Source organism: Mus caroli, chromosome 14 (genome assembly GCF_900094665.2).
Source record: "Mus caroli chromosome 14, CAROLI_EIJ_v1.1, whole genome shotgun sequence".
Classification (NCBI taxonomy): Eukaryota; Metazoa; Chordata; class Mammalia; order Rodentia; family Muridae; genus Mus; species Mus caroli.
The window spans coordinates 107,586,725-107,609,345 of NC_034583.1; the positions used below are offsets into that span (position 1 = coordinate 107,586,725).

At 45.6% G+C, this 22,621-nt stretch overlaps 1 long non-coding RNA gene and 2 pseudogenes across 1 annotated transcript; 1 reads left to right on the top strand and 2 right to left on the bottom strand.

The window, feature by feature from the left end:
• Positions 1-598: 598 nt before the first annotated feature.
• LOC110309808 lies at positions 599-22,394 on the top strand. The gene is made up of 3 exons (XR_002379745.1): positions 599-1,063; positions 18,671-18,676; positions 21,242-22,394. It is a non-coding gene; the product is annotated as an uncharacterized LOC110309808 (long non-coding RNA).
• On the bottom strand, positions 12,357-13,316 carry LOC110309806 (annotated as a pseudogene).
• Positions 20,107-20,657, bottom strand: LOC110309807 (annotated as a pseudogene).
• Positions 22,395-22,621: the final 227 nt, after the last annotated feature.

A 22,621-nucleotide genomic window follows, 5' to 3' on the forward strand; every position in this document is an offset into this window, starting at 1 on the left:
GCCTCGCTTAGATACCAGGCCGGGCACGATCGAGACAAACCTAAGAGAGAGATGGGCATATTGCCTGATAAAGGATTACGGTGGGAGTGAAAAGCTGACCTACAGTCGGGAAATGTTAATCATGTCTACACCAAAGCGAGTGTAACGTTTCTATAGGGAAATTACTTCAATCTGGTCAGTGCGGGGAGCAGTTTGTATAATCGGATTGCAAATAAGGTTTGATCACTTTCCAGCTTAATCTACTCTCTGAGCACCATTTACGCCACTAAATCAAACCCAGAGAAGCTGCCTGCGCGGTTTTACAGTCATTACACCCAAGGGGCAGGGACTCTGTAATAAACAGCAAATAAATCGCAGCACCGACTTGCCTGCTACAGGGCATTTCTAATTATCCTCTAGTTTAGCTGGAAATTGCCGTGCTCCCGTCAAGGCCTTCTTTACCCGCCGCTGAGGAGCGTGATACTTCTAGGCAGAATTAATTGCAAATATGGAGAAACGGAGACTGGGCTTCCATTTCCTTCCTGCCCGCGTTGCCCCTCCTACCACTCCACCGCTTTATTGGAGGCGTTTAAGAAGCCCCCGAGCAAACTGTGTGCTCGCTCACTGCGCTCATCTCTCTCCCGCCTCTGCGTGCTGCACTTCGGATCCAAAGAGCCGTCAGGATGGATGGTGCTAATGGTAGTGTCTTACAAAGCATCTAAAAGGGACTGAGAGAGTGATAAATGTTCATCCCACGCTTGGGCTTTGGAGTAAGTAGAGGAACCATCAGCCCATAGGAACTGAGTTGGATAAGGTAAGCTTGCAGGTGCCTTTGGGTCTCCGTTGCTGAATCACCAGAATATTACAGAGGCACAGTCTGAAAGGTGTGGTCCCAGATACATTTTGGAGATGACCGCCTGCTTGGGAAATACCATCAGAAGATAAGGCCTGGCAGGGTGTTCAAATCTTCCAAGCTATCTGGAACAAAAGCAAGACTGAAGCCATCCTCTGTGCACGTGACCAGAAGCCATGGGCATGCTATGGCCTAAAACAATTTCTCAAGTTCAAGGGCAGTGATTTCAAGGTAAATATTTCTTGAAATGGGTGGTAGCTTTGGGGTACTCTCCTAAATGGGAAAAAAAAGGCCTGGTTCTTTAACTTATATTTTCAAGAGAGGTGGAAGAGGATGTAAGCTTCCCCCATAAACACAGAAGACTTCAAACCACACTGGGCCACTTCAGGCCTCCCTCTCCCAACTTTGACTCCCCAGACTTGGGTGCAAAGCTCTGTCCACTTTGGGAATCTCAGAGTCAAGAATTCCTAGCATCCGGGAAAGTTTGAGGTGGTCCCTGACTTCCCTCCATGTTACATAGTACAGAATGCTCTTGAGCACCCCCTCCACCCTTGACCCCCAGCCTGGCTTCTCACTGCAATTCTACAGCCAACTGGGGAAGGGAAAATCTTTCTCCATTCAAATGCCAGAGGAACTTGGGGATGGGAAAGCTCTCTTGTACCACTGCACAAGCCAAAGGAACAGCAGGCCCCTTCACAGTTTCTCCAAAGATGGAAAGTAGAGTGGTGGTGACCAGGGGGCTGGAGGGGTTGTTTAATCACAACAGTTCCTGTGTGGGATGGTGAGAGTGGGTGGGAATGGGTGGTGGTGACAGTTACACACACACCTTGAGCAAACTCAAGGCCATGACACCGTGCACTTGAAGATGGTAAGGATGGTTCCCCTGCAATCTTATCCATATAAGCTGCTATGTAAGACTTTGAAGAGAGGACAAGTCAGCAAAGACCTTGCCTTTGCAATCCTAAAAACCGGAGTTTGATCCCTAGACCCCATGTAAAGAGACTACTCGATGTAGTGATGCCCACCTGTACTCCCAGCTTGGGGAAGGCAGGAGCAGGTGGATTCTTAGGGCTCCCTGGCCAGCCGGTCTATTCTAATGAGCAAGCCACAGCCAGTGTGCAAAGGACTGTTACCTTCTGCTGTTAATATACAATAACTATTTATTTATCTAAACGTTAGAAATAGACATTCTTGGGCAAACTGTATGTGAAGATGTCACGTAGGTCCTAGATGACAGAGAGCATGGCCAGCTTATTGCTTGGAGCAGTCTGACTGATAACTACACTGAATAACAAATACTGCAACCTCCTCTGTTTAGCATTATCCTTCCTTTGATAGAGAACTTTCCATGTCTCCCCGAAACCCAGGATGAGCTTCTATGGTTGACCATGGTGATTAGCAGTGATGCCTGAGTGTGCCTGAGCCAAACATCCCCAGTTGGTTCTCTCAGCACAGAAGAGGCCGTTATAGGAACAGGGAAGACTTTTAGTGTGCCAGAACCTGCCTCAGATGAGTCAAAGGTGAGGGCCGGGGTTCCTGGTACACTCTGTGTGACCATGTCAGCTTCTAACCAATGGACTCTTAGACTGCTGTGTGCATTTCTCTGTGCACAGTCATATTGTAAAGGTATACTGTTTACTGTCAGGGACTGAGGGGACCCCAGAGTCTCCTGCTCATCTGCACGGACAGCACTATCTGAATTAACTGAAGGATCAGTCAGAAGCAACCCAGAAAACACCTTTAGGTGGAAACGCATAGAATGTCATCACTGGCCATTGTGTCCCCACTCAATGCTATGTTTCTGTCCTAACCCAGTGCCTGGGATGTAGACTTATTTGAGAACAGGATATTTTTCAGGTGCAATCTAGTTAATATTGTTGGCATCAGGACCTCCCAAACCTATGACATCACACAGGTGACAGCATGACCTGCGACCTGCAGACCTGTTGCCAAGGCAACAGGCACCATGTTCCCAACATTCACTTGGCTCACCTTCCTGCGTTGACATTCTCCATATAAATAAGGAGAACACCCCTCCCTCTCTCTCTCCCCCTCTTCTCTTTCTGCCACCACCTTCTCTCTCTTTCCCCAATAAAACCTCTTCCATGTGGAACTGACTTGGCCTAGTGTGCTATTGAGACTTGACCCACCATTCTAACACATGTACTATGACATGACCAAGTAAGCCCTACTCTATCTGACTGGTATATTTTTTATAGAAGGGAAATAGTAGGAGAGAGTTAGGGTTAGGATTAGGGTTGGGGTAGGGTTAGGGTTAGGGTTAGGGTTAAGGTTAGTGTTAAATGCCAGGTGACAACAGAGGCAGAGACTAGGCACAGAAGCTAGTCAAGGTGCTGAGAACCGCTGTCCACCACCAAAAGTTGGAGTGAAGGGGGGTGGGGGGGTTCTACCCTCAATCCCAGAGGGAACATGGCTCTGCTGAATCCTTGATTTCAAGAGTCCTGCACCGTGATACACAAGTCTGTCATCTTCAGCCAGCAGGTTTGAGGCCTTTGTTACCACAGCCCTAAGACACCTGTGTACTGCCATTTCCCTGAGAGTCCATTTGCTGTAGAAGCTGTATGAAAACAGTGTCTCCATCTTGTAGGGAGCTCCTCTCCTCCACATTGTACTCTTTCTTTTAGTTTTGAGGCAAATTAATTAACATGATACAGGAAAGGGAGAATGCACGGGCAGAGGCCTCTCTATAAGCCCTCATGCGCTTTTGTTCTCCATTATTGCACTAAATTATTTAATTGGGTCCCTCTGATTGTGCTCAGTCACAAGAAAGAACACAGTCTATTGTGAGGTGCCCTACACCCATAATGCAATATCAAATTCAATTCCCATCAAAAGTGCTCGCTGCTAAAAGCCTGCTCTGTGGCTGCAGATTAATGAAGATCTGCAGTGGGCAAAGTGGTGGTCTCAGAGACATTATTTTCCTCCAATAGAAAGCCCATTCTTGAAGAACAATAAAAGCAGAGAGAAGCGTTAGTCTGCTTATAGATGGAAATAAGTCAAAATGAATAAGAAGCTTGATGGAAATAGTCTGAAAGCAGAGTGAATTCTGAAAATACTGTTTTTGTTTTGTGAGGAAATTTTCTTTGTGCATGCGCACGCGAGCACACACACACACACACACACACACACACACACACACACACGTATGTGTGCCACTTTCCCCTCTCGGACTCTCTCATAAGATGCTCTTGGATGCAAAAGCTTTGGCAGGTAGAACAAATGTGAAAGTCTAAAGTGTCAGTTACAGACAATCAGCATTTTATCATTCCAGCTCAACACTGCCTCACGTCTTCCCTTGCCATTGCGGGGCTGCACACAAGCCTGGGGAATGGAAACCACATGCAAGGAGGCAAGACTCACAAAGGCGGTGAGTCTGGCAGAGCTGTGTGTAGCCATCAGACACCCGGATGTCCCTCTCGACTCTATTCTGCTTTACTTTGGACAGTGATTTCCCCCCCTTCTTAGGGCCTTCTCTCCTGGTATCCTGGGGACCGTTCTGTGTAGGACTAGCCTGTCCCTGCCTCCCCTTGCTCTCATCCATTCTAAACGCCTTGATGAATTCCTCAACCCGACAACTTCAACCTTCTGTGAGCTCCTCCCCTACTTAATTACCCCATGCACATCTTGTCCACATTACATGTCTGATACAGGTGTGTGTTAAACTGCCCTGTGGGTTCCAAGATGGCGGCAACAAGCCAAGTGCGTCTAACCTGTTCCTGACATGTGAGTAGATGATGCTGGTACTGGTATAAATTATACATAAGGTTTTTTTTTGAAAAGTTAATAATAATAAAAAAAGACATGTCAAGGTTTTTTTTTAACATTTTGATTCTGTCTAAATGATGCTTGGGTTTTATAGGATTAAATAAAATATCATTCGAATTAATTTTACCCATCTCATTTGACTCTGCAAACTGTATCACGCGTAGTTCCCATTTGTGACATGCATAACATTTTTTTGCACACATTCTGTTGTGCCATGCCACTGAGGCTATAGAACACCCCTAACTTTCCTAAAACATGGCGGTCTGAGCCTGTCGTAAATACAAGCCTGACTGCGGCATTTAGATAAGATGGGAAGTTCATCAGGGTGTGGAGACAAAGCTCAGTCGGCAAAGTGCTTCCTGCACAAGACTAAGGGCCTGAGCTCAATCCCCAACGCACACAGAAAAAGTTAGACATGAAGGCACACGCTTGCAGTCCTAGTGCCGAGCAGACAGAGGAGAGTGGTTGGCATCCACAAGCTCAATCACTGAGCCCTACATTCTGTGAGAGGCACTGTCATCCTTAAGGAGTGATATGGAAGATATGTAAGGTATCTAATGACATCTGTTGTGTTTTATATAAAGATAAGGAGAGAAGGAATGTGTTTGGTGGAGGTGTAGTCAGGTGTGGGGGAGAAGGGGTTCCTCTGTGGGCCCCATGCTGAGGGGAGAGAGAAAGAGAGAGAGAGACAGAGAGAGAGAGAGAGAGAGAGAGAGAGAGAGANANAGAGAGANAGAGAGAGAGAGAGAGAGAGAGAGAGAGAGAGAGACAGAGAGAGACAGAGAGAGACAGAGACAGAGACAGAGAGAGAGAGAATAGAGAAGTAGAGGCCAGCCAAGGGCATGTGGAGAGAGAGGGAGGGGAATGGGGAGGAAGGGGGAGCAGGAGCAAGGAACAGGAACAAGAGAGCAAGAGAGAGTGGAGGGGCAAGCAGCCCCCTTTGTAGTGAGTCAGGCACATCTGGCTGTTGCCAGGTAACTGTGGGGCAGACCCTAGAAAAAATGCTAACAATATCTCAGGTATCTAAGATACCTCTGACCTTCTGAAGCTTCTCCTGCAGATGCACACACATGCACCCCAGCATGGGCACAAACACACCCACACACCTGCAGGGGCACACATACACACTCACACACATGCACCCCCACATGAGCACACATTCTCACATACTTATACACACACTCACTCTCTCTCTCTCTCTCTCTCTCTCTCTCTCTCACACACACACACACACACACACACACACACTCACGCACAGCTCATCAGATGACAGTCCAATCCCCAGCATCCTCCCGCTTCTCTCCAAGGCACCTCTTCTTTCTAAGGCCTGCAGACACTGTCCTGCAGACTCTGTCTACACTCTTGAAGGTAGACAGAGTAACTAGCCCAGCCCCTTCAGCCTTTCCCTTCCCTTTGGCTCCTTTGCCTTCCCTTCCCTGGAGGCAGTTCCACCCTCCTTCCTCTGTTCGACCCCACCCCCACTGTTTATCAATGATCCATTCACTTGTCAGTGTGAATGACTGATTAGCAAAAGTCCAGTGGTGGGATGGGGTGGGGAGCCGGCTTGCATTGTCCTTTCAGCAAAGGCAGAGTTAGCTCAATACAAAGTGCAACTTAACAAAGCGCCCATATGCTCCCCAAGCGGCAGGAAGGAGGTGCCCTCAAACATCTAACCTTGAGAGGCCCAGAGGCCACCCCGCCTTCTCTTCATTTTCTGCCTAAGCGCCCTGTGAACAAAACAGAGGCTTTTGCAATGGGTTCCAGAATGAGAGTCATGCCTGAGCTTCCCCTGACCAGACGCTGCCTCTGCTTGCCTGTGTCTTCTCTCTGGCTGTTCTTTGGTCACTACTGTGCCTTTTAGACACACCATCATTTCCCATATCCTCCCTGTCGGGGCTTTCTGTCCTCACTGACCCGTGGTTAGTGACTGTTTCATCACCATTGAGCACTCTTCTTTCTTACACCTGGGTGCCGTGGCTATTTTAGATTCTAATCCGTGGGAGTCTTAATCTCCAAAGAGTTTCCATTTCTCAGTACTTTACCCTGCAGAAAACCTGGATTGGCAATGTTTCTTTTCATCTGTAAGACTAAAATTTAGGACCTTCCTTTGCGCTGAACATTCTGGTTCCACTCCCTTCTTTGGCCGCTCCCTAACCTTCCCACCCCTCCCTGCTCTGCTGAGCACTTGACTCCGTAGGCTTTATTCCTAACTCCGACCATGCTCCATTCAGTGATATGTTCCTGTTCTGGCCACAGACCTCTTCCCACCCACCTTTGACCTTCTGCTGGGCCACCTTGCCTATTTCCATCCTGACAGAGTCACTTACCCTGTTCCCAGGCATGCATGCAGCAAACTTTAGTTAGAAGAATGCTGTTGATTTAATGTGACTTAGCATGCAGCAGATCTTAGTTAGGAGGATGCTGTTTATTTAATGTTGTTGTGTTTATAAAAAGATAAAGAAGGAATATGTGTTTGGTGGAGGTGTAGTCAGGTGTGAGGGAAGGAGGTGCCTCCCACAGGCCCGTGCTGAGGCATCCCTTCCCCACTGAGGGACCTTATAGTTTAGAATAGAATCTATTCAGGACATGGGGAGGGAAGTTGAGAGGGTAGTAGAGACAGAGAGAGAGAGAGAGCAGAGGAGTAGAAGCTGGCCATGAACACATGGAGAGGGAGGGAGGAGGGGAATGGGGAAAGTGGGGGAAGGGAGGAAAGGACAGAGCAGCAGCAGGAAGACAAGAGAATAAGAGAGAGCTGAGGGGCAAGCAGCCCCTTTTATAGTGAGTCAGGCACACCTGGCTGTTGCCAGGCAACTGTGGGGTGGAACGGAGACAAAATGCTTACAAATGTGACTTAATAATTATTTACTGGTTTAGACCTGACAAAATATGAACTTAATTCCCTTCTCACATGACAGCTGACAGTCCCTTTGAGTCCTCCCAATTGGCTTATAACTGTATTTTAGCCCAAGCCTTTTCCTGTCTGAAATTACAGTGCTTTTACCTCAGGACCCTGTCCCTGTGAATGCACCCTCAGAGTAAAACAAGGTCACTCGCTTTCCTCCCTGCCAACCCAGTCCTCCATGTAGATGTCACAGGGGTCACCTTCACCCACCCTCCCAGGGAGCATTCTTTTTCCTTAGAGTATAGCGGCTCCCATTCCTTCTGCAAACACGCTTTGTCAGTACTTCACCCTTCAGCACCTCTGTGGCTCCCTCTTCCCTGCCTGTCTCCACTCTGCCTCTTTAATCCTAAAAAAGGAATTGCTCATTGATGCTTCCACCTCTCAAGTTCTACTTTCACTGTCTGATGCCCTTTAAAAGTGTCCCCTTGCTTGCTTCTGCATCGCCCAGTTACTCTGCACCACAATGGAGTTCTATAAACGTCTTTGGAGATGGCTTCCTTTTCAAATCATTTGACTCCGGCGTCTATCTCAGTACAGCCTAGGACATCTCTGATCTTGACTCTTTCCCTGTGTCTAAGTCACTTTAACTTTTACCACTTGTGTAAAAGTGTCACCTTTGTGTAACTCTGGTGTCTGTGTGCAGCAGCTACATTGACACGGTTGTGACGGAGATGCCTGACAGAAGCAGCAGTCGGAGGGAAAGACTTATTTTCATCGCAGCTCCAGGTTTCAGAGCTTGGGCAGAACATAATGGTGGCAGAAGCAAATGGGGAAGGCTGTTTAACTCTGTGGGAATAACCTTCAAAGCAAACCCTAGTGACCTACATTGGCCAACCAAGACCCCCTTCCCAAAGTCCCCACAGCATCTCTAAAGAGTGCTTGTCTCCAGTCGGAAACCGAGTGTGTAACCCAAGAGTCTACGAGGGACATTTTATACTTGAGTCATAACACCCTCCTGTGGTTTATGCCTCAACTTCCCTTTCTCACCCAAGTTCTCAAACTTGTTTGAAGTGGCCTATTCGTGCAATGTCGCGCGCGCGCACACACACACACACAAATGCACTCATACAATGTATAGACCTCCATCTGCAGACCTCAGTGTCGCCATGGACCGCTGTATATCTCTTAACCGTTTCACCTCCAAGCAGGGTCTGGCAAGCACTTGACAGAAACTTTTACCAAGGAGGACTGATTGACTCACCACGGTCACATAGACAGCATCCAAGGCCAGATGCCAAGACGTGAACTTCAGCGTTACCTGCAGAACACATGTCCTTACTTTACGCGACAGTTGTCCGTGTCTGCTCATTCCTGCAGCTGCAATCTAAGCTTCCTGCAGGCAGGGGCCTGAGGGTGAGATTTTCTCTTCTGATAGGAAAGACCTGCTTGTGGGGGCTGGAGAGATGGCCCAGTGGCAAGAGCTCTTGCTGAGCTCAGATCCTCAGCTAGGTTTGCCCATGCTTGGGTAACTCCAGGGTGTAGGAGACGGAGACAGGAGGATCACTAGGACTGCTGGCTGCTAGCCCAGGTTCAGTGAGAGATGCCATCAGAATGGAATAAGGTAGAGGGTGATAGAGAAGGACACCAATGCCCTCTGACCTACACGTGTGTGCATATTCGCGTGTATAGACTCGCATATGCATGTACACACACACACACACACACACTCCCACGTATAGACAAAAGAAAAACAAAATAAGAAGTGATTGATCCTTGGCTAGTACAGCTAATCGTGCCTGAACTGGGTTTATCACGTCCAGTAAACTGGTAATTCTGCCTCCGTAAGTGTGTTCTGAAAGCCAGCCAATGAACAACAGCTTCATTCATTTCATATCAACCAATCAGAGTCAGTCTCGCTGGAGTGTCAAGCAATTCCTAACCACTCTCACCCTGGGAAGAAATCCAGCTCTCAGTTACCCTCTCCGTTCTTCCAAGCATCCTTTGTAAAACCACGCATCATCTCGTACACCGGCAGGGAGTGGATTTCCTTAGAAAATCCCCGTAAGAACTATGGATCCTCTCGCTTTCTTGCTCTCCTACTCTTACCAACATGCCTGCACATTTTTCATAGCTAAGCTGTTCGGTGTAAGAAAGATTGAAGATCATTCCAATTTGGGGCTTAGTCCACTTACGGCAAATAGAACATTCCTCCGTTCCTTTCAGTGCGTTCACGGGCAGTTCAGTTTTATCTGGCTACATTGCCACACCACCTTGGTTTTCTTCCTGTTTTCCCAGTTTATATTTCCTAATCCTTTATTTCCAGCTGCTAGTAGTAGTGTGTTTGTTTGTTTGCATTTATGTGTGTGGACATGTACATGGATGGCATAGTAGGTGTCCATGTGAGGTCAGAGGACAACTGGAGGGGGTCAATTCTTTTTTATGTGCATCCATGGGCTTCAACTTGGCGGCAATAGCTTTTACCTGCTGAGCCGACTCACCAGTGGTCTAGTCGTTACTGTAAAGGCATAATTTTCATAAACAATACAGAATGGGATTATGATGTAAATCCACTACAAAATTGCCTTTCAGTTTAAAAAGAACTCAATCCCTTCATCTTAATTGTAATTTTTGAAGCATACTATCTTCATTTTTTTTCATTTTCAGAAGCCTTTCTTGTTACTTCTCATCTTCATGCTCATCCCTGCAGTGTATTGAGTTTGCTTTGCTGTTCTTTGACTCTTTCTTCTAGACCCAATAGGGGTCTGAAAGTTCTTGGGAGAAGAGAGAACAGAGACTAACTTGGAGTTAGTCATGAGCTCCAAAGGCCTGCATAGCAATACATACCAGCTTGTCTAGAACTGGGGCAGAAGTGGCAGGGAGCAGCCAGCCACCAAATAAAAAATGGAGATCTACTCCTTAAGTTGGTAATGTTCAACCCTCTAGGGAATTTGATTCCTTGGAATCAAAGCACCGAATGTCATCTCCAAACTGCAGCAGGGATTAACACAGCCTTACCATCACTCATGGAGGAGCTGAACACATCGCTAGTGTTCTTGTGAACCCAGGCTCAACGTACTTTCCTGGCAGCGACTTCCAAGAGCCCATACCGTGGTTGCTCCCACTTTCCACTGTAGGCCTTTGCTCCTCTGAGTGGGCTCCAATTCTCTTTTGTAATTATGCTGTACGTCACTTCAGACTGTGAGGATCCTCAGCGGTTCCAGATGGATCAGGATGAGTGGGTCCACACCCACAGGAGTGTAAAGTACCTCACATCATTGTCTACGTGACTGAATTTCAACATCAAGCCTTTGGGGGACAGAGAGGGGGATATTTACATTCTGTAACCAGTATCCATGGGTTGTGGGGTGGGGATTTAAAATAGAAAATTCTGGTAGTTTTATATTAAATCTGGGCATTGGTCTTTGTGATCTATTTTGGGTCATAGTTTGAAGGGATACAGTCCATCTCGGTAAATAAAGAGTGGGGTTGGCTCCTGCTCCTGGGAGCAAGAGTATGACACCTGCTTGCTGACATCTCAGCAGATCAAGATCCAGCGCTCAGGCTATAACCCATGAGGCTTGATAAACACATAATGATAAACACACATTTCTTCCAGCTAGGCTTTTTTTTTTTTTTGAGATTCCCCAATCATTCAAAGCAGGTATGGTCCAGGGAAGAAGAGCCTCATCCGGTGCTTGCTGCCACCTTCGAGGTGGAGTAGGAATATCCATAATACAGCAGCGATTGCTACTCATGGTCCAGTGAGACCACAGAGGGATTAAGGCCTTGGGAAGAGTGTGAACTGAGCCCTGATGTGTGGCTGGTCTCTGCCAGGTGTGAGCGTGGGGATCGACTGGGCAGCGCGCTGGGGAACATGCTTCTGTACCTGGGAACTGTCCCAGGACTGTCCCAGCGTTCTAAGCTCACTCATAAGGCCGGTCACCTTAAATAGCGATGATTTAAATTCCACTTAGTTCCTCATCGGCTAAAGGCTCAGTTAGAATTTTAAGAGACCATTGTGTGTGGGTTGGGTGGTGGTTGTTGGACAAAATATTTCTTGATAACATTATGCGTACAAGAGCCATGTATCTGGAGAAATCTTTTCTTTTTGAAAACTCCCCAACTGAGTGCTTTCAATTCAACTAACCGGGAGAAACCCTTTCAAAAGGAGAAAGTAATTAGAAATTGGATATTGTTATGATTAGAAACATCCTTTTATAAAGAAGTTGAATTCTTTGAAATAATATTCACTTCCCTTGGGGAAACCATCTCAATAAATGAAAATATTTTTACACCAAATAACGTATTGCTTTAAATTCATTTAAATTGATCTAATCATCTGTCTCGATTCCTGTGGCAAATTTCTATGTGGAAAGAATTTTAATTAAAGTAAGAGAGATATATGCATAGAGCTAAGAAAATCAAACAGTACAAAGAACTTATAATGGAAAGATTAAATTCTCTCTCAGTCCTTCCCACCCCAACTTGAGATAACCATTTTAATCCATCTTTTATTTTTTGAATTTGTATGTTTTATTCAAAGCTATGAAGCTAATCAGTTAGGAAGGTCTGAGATGAAGCTGTGTGTGGTAATGCCTGACTTGTGTCCCAGCACCTCGACGCTGAGTCAGAAAGTTCACGGTGAGTTCAAGGCCAGCATGAACTGTGGAGAGTGATCCTGTCTCAAGAACAAAACAAAAACATCCAACCAACCAAAGGAAAGGAAACGAGGTTTGTGATGCATGCAAAGACCCCATTGGGCACACTGCTCTCTGCAGTTATGTCACTCCACTGTGTCTACTCCCTAAAGCCTTGTTTTTAATACGTGAACCTCAATCAAATGAGCACTTGGTGCAGCAGAGACATGGGGACGAAGGTGTCCCCGTGACACAGGTCTCATAAGAGGAGAATCATTTTCCCGGTCTTCACACTGCAGTGGATGGTATCTTCATGGGCTCGCGCCGCCCTCTCCAATGGATACTCAGAACAGGCTTCACCTGACCATTTTCCATTCCTGCTTGGAGGATGCCTGCGAATTGCTGAAATTCCTCCTCCGTGCTTGAAAAGAGAGAGGCTCCAATTATACTTGTCTCTTTTGCCAAAGTGATCCTTGGGATTATCTCAATGGGACCTCTAGAACCAACAACAGTGACCCGTCCTCTGTACCATAGAAGCTTCAGGTCATTGCTAAGGTTCTCATTCGCCAGCATCTCAGCCATCACATCAACCCTTGTACCAACAGACGTCTTGATTTTATCAAGATAGTTGGCTTCTTTGGGATTAAACACTTCGTGGACTCTATTAAAAGCTTCACGAGGAAGCTTTATTCCTTCCTCAGAACCAGCTGTGCCCAAAACCTTTAAGCCTTGAGCTCAGGCAATCTGGCATGTAGCTAATCCAACTCCTCCGCTGGCCCCGAGAACCCGCACGCTTTCCCCAGCTTGCGCACCGGCACTACGGAACAGAGCTCGGCAGGCCATGAAGTACGGGATCCCCAGGGCAGCCTCCTGCCTGAAGCCCAGCATCTCTGGCAGCAGGTAGATAGTGTGATCGGCTGCGAGAACAAATTCTGCGTACCCACCAGAGACTGCTGGGGCAGAAGACCCTGTCGCCTTTGTTGAAAGCACACGCATTGTCTCCAACAGATTCTATGATCCCCGCCACATCAGAGCCCGGAGTGTAGGGTATAGCAGGTTTTCAACTGTGGGGTTGGACTTTGATTAGGACCTGATGGCTCTGTGGAACAGAAGCGACCACGTAGGACTGGGGCTTCAGCACTTCTGGTCCACCAAATTCAAACACTCGAATAGCCCTCATCAACTTCTGTCCAGTTACCATGGCGACCTAGAGGCCTCCTCTAGAGTAAGAAACAAAACCTAAGCTCCTGAAGTTCCGTGGGAAAAGAGATGGGCCAGTTTTTCCTGACTTTGCAAAAGGCTCCACCTCACGGGTTCATTTCACTCCTTCTTTACTTTTCCTCTAGTGGTTTCTTCGAAGATGCTTTTCTCTTCCGTTTCCTTAGTTCTCCAAATCTGGCTTCAGTTACAGTTCTTCCCTCCATATTTATGCGCTCTCTACCCTTATTTCGTCATTAACTTAGGTCTGTGAGTTAGCCAGTGTGCTGAGACTTCTATTTTTCCTGCTATCTCTTGGAAACAGTGAGCCACATCTTCTGACTTGACTTTTCTCCCCTCTCTGTGGTCTCCCTAATCTTTACCTCCAAATTTCTGTTGCCTACAATGTGCTTTTTTTTTAATTAATTATTTAATTAATGTGTATGAGGAGGTGGTATATATTTGAGTAGGTCAGAGAGCAACTTGAAAGAGTCTGTTCACCGGGCAGTGGTGGTGCAAGCCTTTAATCCTAGCACTTGGGAGCCACAGGCAGGAGAATACTGAGTTTGAGGACAGCCTGGTCTAGAGAGTGAGTTCCAGGACAGCCAGGGCTATACAGAGAAACCCTGTCTCGAAAAACAAAACAAAACAAAAAGGAATCTGTTCTATCGTTCCTCCCTGTGGGTCCTGGGGATAGACCTCTGGCTGTCAGGCTTGGCAGCAAGAGTCTTTTCCTGCTGAGCCATCTTACTGGCCCTGTTTTCTGTTTGCTTTTTGATTGTTTACTATAGATGCTAGTGTTGTGGCAGGGTCTTACTTTCTTCTCTGTAGTTCCGAATCTAAGTTCCCAACTCTCCCCGGGAAGTATTATTAGAACGAGACCCTCTTTATGACATTTTGTGATTTAATGCAAAGCTTGCTACATTTCTATCTGCTTTGCACAGCTATTGGTTCTTTGTGCACTTTTGACAGACTCTCCTGGCTGAGAGAAGAACCGTATTCCACCCTAGAGTATTCTTGCGTGTGTCATCTCTCCACTCATCCTATTTAGAAGCCGTTTAATGTTTTTTCATAAAGTCTACCAACTTCTATGTTTTTTTGGGACTGCTGGCTTCACATTCAGACTCTCGCTTCTTTGTGTTAATCTTTTTTACTTTTACAACTCTGAAATGTTTAGTCTTTATTCTGTGTTTTGCAAATCGTCGAATTGTAGCTGGTGAGATGGTGGTAAGGCTGCTTACAGCCAAGCCTGAGCTCCATTCCTGGGCCCCACATCGTGGAAGAAGAAGACAAGACATCCTCTAACCGTCTCACCATGGCATGTGTGCATCCAGACACAACCAAATATCAAACAAAGAAACAAAATTACCTCGTTCTTCCCACCGCTTAACTTTTCTACCCATCCAGTGGACTCCCTTTAACAAACCCTGAATGCATGTGCACGGGCCTGGAGCAGTTGTCTTCTGTGCAGCTTTCTTCCTTGGACTTCCGTGATCAGATGTGGTTCTCCCCTCTTTGGGTTTACGTCCTCATTTGACTGGAGCATATTTTCAAACTGCTTCTCAAAAAAAAAAAAAGATAGGCAAAAATAACTTTTGCAGTATAGGGTATAGGAATCCATTAAAAAAGATACCTAAATGCATTACCCACTGGCTCTTAACTTCTAGGGTTACTTACAAGGAGGCTGATGAAAGTGTAGAACTGTCGTTTTTTTGTTTGTTTTGTTTTATTTTTTTGAAAAAGATTGTTTATTTGTTTGTTTATTTATTTATTTAAAGTACACCATTGCTGTCTTCAGACACACCAGAAGAGGGAGTCAAATCTTGTCACAGATGGTTGTGAGCCACCATGTGGTTCCTGGGATTTGAACTCAGGACCTTCAGAAGAGCAGATCTCACCATCCCCAGAACTGCTGTTTATAAATGCTCTCCTTTTCTTCTCACTGAGCGTTGTACACACATGCCTGTGCTATTTGGCACTCTGCAGTTGTTAATGCTTGTCCGGAAGTGGGAACGTCCTGTGTGCTCTCCTTGTTGCTGAGTGGGCCCTTGATATTTCAGATGCTGGGCTTCCCTTAAGCTCCAGAGAATCATCGCCTGTTTTTGCTGCTACCACCATGGTTTTCCTAATCTCTTAATCTCCACTTTCACTTTTAGAACTCCTACAAACCACATCATGCTAGCCTGAACTTACTCCCTACCTCTTCACTCTTTGCCTCCTACTTCTTGTCTCAAAATTAGTCTTTTCCTTTCTCCTTCCATGTTTTTACTCTTCAGCTATTCCTCAAATATTGTTAGTGTATTTATTTCAACAATTAAGCCTTAGAATTTCAAATGTTTCCTATTATGTTTAAAGATAATTTTGCTTTCATTTCCTGGATGAATTATCTTCTTCTGTCAAAGAGTCTATAGCAGATTTGTTTCTGTCCTTTGTCCTTTTATCTCTTCTTTTGTTTTTCTGTTCCTTAAATCGCTCGTGCTTTCTCCTGATCAGATTTACTGTTTGCGTATCCTTCATTTGATGGCTTTCTTCACGTGTCTGATGACTCATGGTTGACCATTCCTATGAAGGAGCAAAGCTATCAGGAGGCTGGCTATGTCTTTCCTATAGGCAGTCTTTGGGTAGAATGTGTGCGTTTTATATTCCCAGTCTCAGCTAGGAATTCTCTACTCATTAGTATTCATTCAGAACATTTTCTAGCTTCTTCATCCACCTCGGATGCTGAAATGTGTACCTTTATTCCTCAACTTGACACAACCTAGAGAGAGTCTCAGGTAAGGGACTGACTATTTCGAGTTGGCTTGTGGATGTGTCTGTGAGGAGACTTTCTTAATTAAATTAATTGATGTGAGTCAGGTGGTGTCACACGCCTTGAATCCCAGCACTCGGGAGACAGAGGCAGGCAGATTTCTGTGTTAGAGGCCAGATTGGTCTTCAGAGTGAGTTTCAGGACAGCCAGGGTTGCATAGAGAAACACTGTCAAGATAAACAAACAAACAAACAAACTGATTCGTCAAGACCCAGCTCACTTTGGGAGTCACCATTCCCTAGGCACAGGGTCCTGCCCTGTGTAAGACTGGAGGACTCTTAACTGAGAGCGAGCAAGGAAGCAGGTGAGCACGCACTCTTCTCTCTCTGATCTGAACTGTGCATGTGACGTGAACAGCTGGCTGGAACTCCCCTGCAGTTTTCCTGTATGGATAAACTATAATCCTAAGTTGTGAGCTACATAGCTCATTTCTCCCCTAAACTGATCTCATGAGGGTGTTTTTTTTTTTTTATAACATCCTCAGTAACAAAACTAGGACAGAAGCCCTTTAGTGTCTCTGTACTAGACTGCACATGTAAATATTTCTACATTTTACTTCATGGAGACTGGAGTGTAAGCCCATGTGTAAGGTTCACAATTGTCTACCAAAATAATTACAAGTTTTCATCTATGGGCACAGTGGGTACAGAGTAATTGAGAAACGTCTTTAGGTTCTTTTTATTTTTTTACCTCATTTGCTTGAGAGTCTATCAGTTAAGATCGTCTTTGACCTCACGCAACAAAAACCCAACAGTATGAGCTTAAACAAGTAAAGGCCTATTATTCTCCCACTGAAAAGAAGTTTGGAGGCTGGTGACTGAGAGCATTCATTGGTCCTCTCAGTGACGCTATCAAAAAAAACAGACTCTCTGCCTCCCTGCTCTCCGGCCTCTGCTGTGTTGGCTTTTATCCTGCTTGTCACCTTGGGTAAATCCCAGGCTATACTTAACGTCGGAGAAGCCTACAATGTCAATCATAGCTGCCGTCTTTTTTTTTTTTTTTTTAAGAAAACTAAAGATTTCTGATGTATGTCTTCATTTTTTACTGGAAAAAGAATTGTGTCATGTGATATTCTCATTTGCTCTCTGTTGATGCCATAGAAGACTTCAACCAAAAGCAACTGGGGAAGAAGAGGGATGTGTTTCAGCTCACAAAGTCACAGTCCATCACTGGGGGAAGTTAAGGCAAGGAGTCCAGCAGAAGCTCTAGAAAATCTCTGTCTTGATCTCAGCAAGTTTTTTTCTTTGTCTTCTTCTTTAAAAAAAAAAACTAATTAATTTATATATTTGTTTTACATCCCGATCACAGCCTCCTTCCTTCCCCTCTCCCTTCCACCCCCTTCTCCCATCTCTCCCTCTGCTTCTCTGAAGAGAACGAGAGCCCCACCACCAGCCTCAAAGTACCAACTCATGCTGGCACATCACGTCTCCTCAGGACTGGGCGCATCCTCTCCTACCGAGGCCACACAATGAAGTCCAGTTAAAGAAAAGGGATCCAAAGGCAGGCAACAGAGTCTGAGTCAGAGATTGCTCACTCCACTTGTTGGGGGACACACATGAAGACCAAGCTGCATATCTGCTACACACGTGTAAGGTGCCTGGGTCTACTCCATGCCTGCTCTTTGATTGGTGTGTAGTCTCTGTGAGCCTCCATGGGTCCAGGTTAGTTGACACTGGAAGCCTTCTTGTGGCGTTCTTGACCCCTTTCGTTCCCTCAAACCTTCCCCTGACTTTTCCACAGGGCTCCCTGATCTCTGCCTAATGTTAGGCTGTGCGTCTCTGAGTCTGTTTCCATCAGCTGCTGGATGAAGCCGCTCAAATGACAAGTGTGCTAGGCTTCTGTCTGCAAGCATAGCAGAGTATCATTAATAATGTTAGGGGTTGGCTTTGTGCCATGCGATGAAGTTGGCCATTTTCTCAATCTCAGCTCCATCTTAATCCCTGTACATTTTGTAGGCAGGGCAGCACATTTTGGGTCAAAGGTTTTGTGCGTGGGGTTCATGTCGCCCTCCCTCTACTGAAAGTTCCACCTGGCTATAGGAGGTGATGACTTCAGGCTCCATATCCACTTTGAAAATCAATCTGGTAATTTCTCAGGAAATTGGGAATAGTTCTACCTCAATATCCAGCTGTACCACTCCTGGGAATATACCCAAAAGATGCTCCACCTTACCACAAGGACACTTGGTCAGCTATGGTCATAGTGGCTTTATTTGTAATAGCCAGAAACTGGAAACAACTTAGGTGTCCCTCAACCAAAGAATGGATAGAGAAAATGTGGTACATCTATACAATGGATTATTATTCAGCTATTAAAAAAAAGACATCATAAAATTTGCAGGCAAGAGGGTAGCTAAAAAATATCATCCTGAGTGAGGCAACCCAGACCCAGAAGGACATGCATGGCATATACGCTGTTGAGGATTGGTCTGTTGTCATGTATTGTAATGCTAAACATGGCCCTGATTGCCCCAGGAAAGAGAGAATCCTCAGACGATGCTGTATGTGCCTAAATTTAATTCTGTTGGTTGAATAAAGATGCCAACAGCCTAGAGCTGGGCAGAAGAGAGGTAGGTGGGGTTTCTGGTTCCCAAGCAGGGGTCTGAGGAGGACCATGAGGGGAGAAGAGGAAGGTGGAGAGAGAAGACACCAGGGGGTATGTGCATCATGAAAACGTGGCCATGAGGGAGTGAAGAGTGGCCCAAGTTGGAACATGGAAAGTTTTGACTTCGGGTTCTTGATAGGGAGTAGATTCTAATAGATTAGATGGTAGATATCTAACCAAATCTCATACTTGAAAGGCTTATTATAAATGTAAAAGTGTTGTGTCTTTTATCTGGGAACTGAATAATCAAAGGCAGGGTAGAAACCCCAGAGTGAGATTAAATATTTACTACAACAGTTTTCATTTATAATTGAATATTAGCCATAAACTACAGGACAACCACTCTACAATTCACAGACCCAAATGAGCTAAGCAACAACGAGGACCCAAGGGATGATGCTTGACTCTCACTCAGCAGGGGAAATAAAATAGACATTGGAAGTAGATGGAGAACTGGGTGGAAGAGAGGCTAGGGAGGGGAACAAGAGTGTGTGCGAGAGAGGGTGTGAAGAGAGAAGAGAGATCGATGGGCGGATATCTTTGGACAAGCTGGAGACTTGGGATAGGGGAGGCTCCTGTGAGGATTCGAAGGTGACCCTAGTTAAGACTCCGCTAACTTTTCTATATAGCACAGGCTCACGTGAGTAGGAATGGTGCTGCCAACAGTAGGCTGGGCCCTTACACACCAAGCATCAATTAAAACAATCTCTCATGACATGGCCACAGACCAATCCGAAGGAGGCAATTCTTCAGCTGAGGTCACCTTTTCCAAGGTGACTTTCAATTGTGTCACACTGATAGTAAATGACTAATTAAGATGTATGACTGTACTTATGGCAAGCTGAAGACTATATCATTTGAGTAGGTAGCCAATAGCAGCATCGTGAACGAAATACAACATTTTGAAAAGTATAATTTTTAAAATGAGCTGTAAAATTGAATGTAGAATAAAATATATAAGTGACCATCAATAAAATCCCAGTGATGTCATATAAGTAATACATGATAAAATAGACATTTTCACATTTCCAAATCATGTTTGTTGCTGTGTCTGATGAAACATCTGGCTCACAACGACTGTTATGTTAAAAAAAATCACCTGGCTTATGAGCACGTTTCACGGGATCATTTATGGACCATAGACCTCTATATCTTTGCACGCTCCAAAAGCTGTCCTGCAGAAGCTGTTTCAGTTTTTCTTGGACGTTGCTTCCTTTTCTTCTTGACACTCATTCTAGCCAATTTTACTTCCGGTAAAGGCAGGGCCCAAGGACACGGACATTTTATTTTATTTTATTTTATTTTAACAGATCTTGCCTGAGTTTATTTGTAAGAACAGATTAGGACACTGGTCATCTGCAAATAGTGTGTGGGGAGGTGTGTCACAGCAGTCCGTCTGTCTTTACACTGGCAGGAGCCTTTTCTATGGGGCCTTCACAGGGGCCTGTGTACCTTTGGGGGCCTGAGCACCTTTGGGAGCCTGGGCTGGAGCTGAAGCCTGGGCCTTAGCTGGAGCTTTGGCTCCTGCCTTGGTTTGGACCTTAGGCTTCGGTTGGCAGAGCCTCTGACCCTTGGCCATGTAGCTTCGAATCTGCGTCCCAAGCTTAGGGTAAGTGATGAAAGCCAGCCACTTGAGTTTGGGGCCTTTTGGCATCTTGGGCTTGGCCTGAGGCTTCACCAGGGCCTTGATGGCCTCTGCACGAGCACTCACTGCCTTTGCATTGTTAGCCTGCATCTTCTTCAGGCCTTTCTTGTTGTGCTTCTTGGCAAAGCGCATGTTCCTCAGGAACTTGGGGTCAACCCCCTTAAGAGATTCGTATCTTTGCGACCGGGGTTTCTTGATGCCATTTCTGTGCCATTTGCGCTACTGGTTGTGTGTGGTGTGGTTCTTGGACTTGGCCATGTCTGCACGGTAACCCGCGGCTCCCGCAGCGCCTGAGACCGGAAGAGAAAGCCGGACATTTTAAAAAATAAAACCTGGTGCTTGTTTTTTGTTGTTTGTTGGTGGTTTGGTTTGGTTTGGCTTGATTTGGTTTGGTTTGGTTGTTGTTTACTTACAGATGCCTGGTGTGAGAAGAATTTTTTTCGTATATTAATATCTAAATGTCTGCCTCACCAATGACTTTATATTCTTGAGATATTAGCCAGAGCAGGCATCTTCACCACTTAACCACTAATTAAAAAACATTAACCACACGTGGGCTGGGGAGATGGTTAGTGGGGGAAGCCCTTGCCTTGAATGACAAAGACTTCCCAGAGCTGGTATAAAAGGCCAGGCCTGGTAGCAGTGCTGGAGTCCCGTGTGTTAGGGCGGCAGAAGCAGCTAGGTCAGTACAGCTCACTAGCCATCCAATGTAGCCTCATGCAAACTCCAAGTCAGAGACCCTGTCTCAAAAATAAGATAGACACATTCTGACACCCGAGGTTGTCCTCTGCTACACACACACACACACACACACACACACACACACACACACACACCATTTCAGTGTTGGAGACTTAACTCATGATAACTCTGCCTGTCTCCGTTCTAGGTTTGACTACCAGCACTGCTGTGACAGCTGAGAACCATCTGTCACTCCAGCTCCAGGAGACTGAGGCCCAGTCCCAGCCATCTCACCCACAGAGGAGTGCAGAGCACATTCAGAACCTCTCCTGGAAGCTGCATGTGCGGCACTGCCTATACCGTTGGCTCCACATCTGGCTACCTCTTGCTGTAAAGGAAGCCATACAACAGTCCTGATATCGTGCAGCCATTTGGCTAGCTAGAACCCAGGCATTCCGAGACCAGGAAGACATGGATGTTGAGGGTCAAACAGCGATCTTCATTACAGAAGACGCGTGACAGCATGCAATCACCCTTTATCTGTCCCATACACAGATGCTGAGATATCTGAATGTTCTGCTCATAGTAACCGATGTCCATAGGAACTAATTTGATTCTCATACTAGCTTTGTGAAGGGAGTGTAGCTATCTCTGATTTCAACTGAACAAACAAACAAACAAACAAACTAGGTTTTCTGAGAGATGATTCTGTTGTTTATACCGAATGCATCACCCAACTCAACATCTCCTGCTTTAGGAATCCCTGAATGGGAGTCTACTGTGCAGGTCTGTGGGAGACTGGTGTATCCTTATTACTTTGGGTAATTATGTTTACAGGGGTTTTTTAATTATTGATATTTATTTGCTAACATCCTGTTCTGGGAAGGCATGCCTTTCAAGGCTGTGAGCTTGAATGAAAAGCCCTTCTGATTAGACTTGTTGGCTAAATATCCCAGAGGAGACCAGAATTACCAATGGGAGGTTTCAAATAGCTTGGCTTTGGGGGTGGGGACTGGCAACCCTGGCTTTGTGTGCTGCAGAATTGTGATGCTTCTCAAAGATCCCCATTCTTCCCCGAGGAGGAGCCTTGTTTAACTACTGTAGACGAAATAGGCCGAATGGCTTCTCCTCACTAAAACTTTTCAGACAAGAAATATATAAGCAAGATTGACGTTTCTAGGAACACATTATCATGCCTGCATGCTCTTGACACTGCTTCTCATCTCTGTTTCTATGTCAGGGATGGAGCACCCCACAGGGGTCAAATGCTTTGCTGTAAATTTGTAAATAGTTTGTGTAACATGTGGTGTTTTCTATAATTATCTTGTCCTGTAAGTCTTTTTGTCAAATAAAACACGAGGAGCGCACTTCCGAGAGAGTTTTAAGTGTGGGCCTTTTCTTTAATTCTCCTTTGTCGTTCCTTAAAATGTAGTTTAAATGTAGTTTCTCTCCTAGAGACAAAGGGGCGTTAGCTTTAGAAAGCCTGGTCCTGTGTTCTAAGTTTCATATTGCCCTCTCCTTGGGCATTTTTCTGTGGCTGCACAGTGTCTATCACCCACAGCAAGTTTACTTTATTCCCCTGGATTCA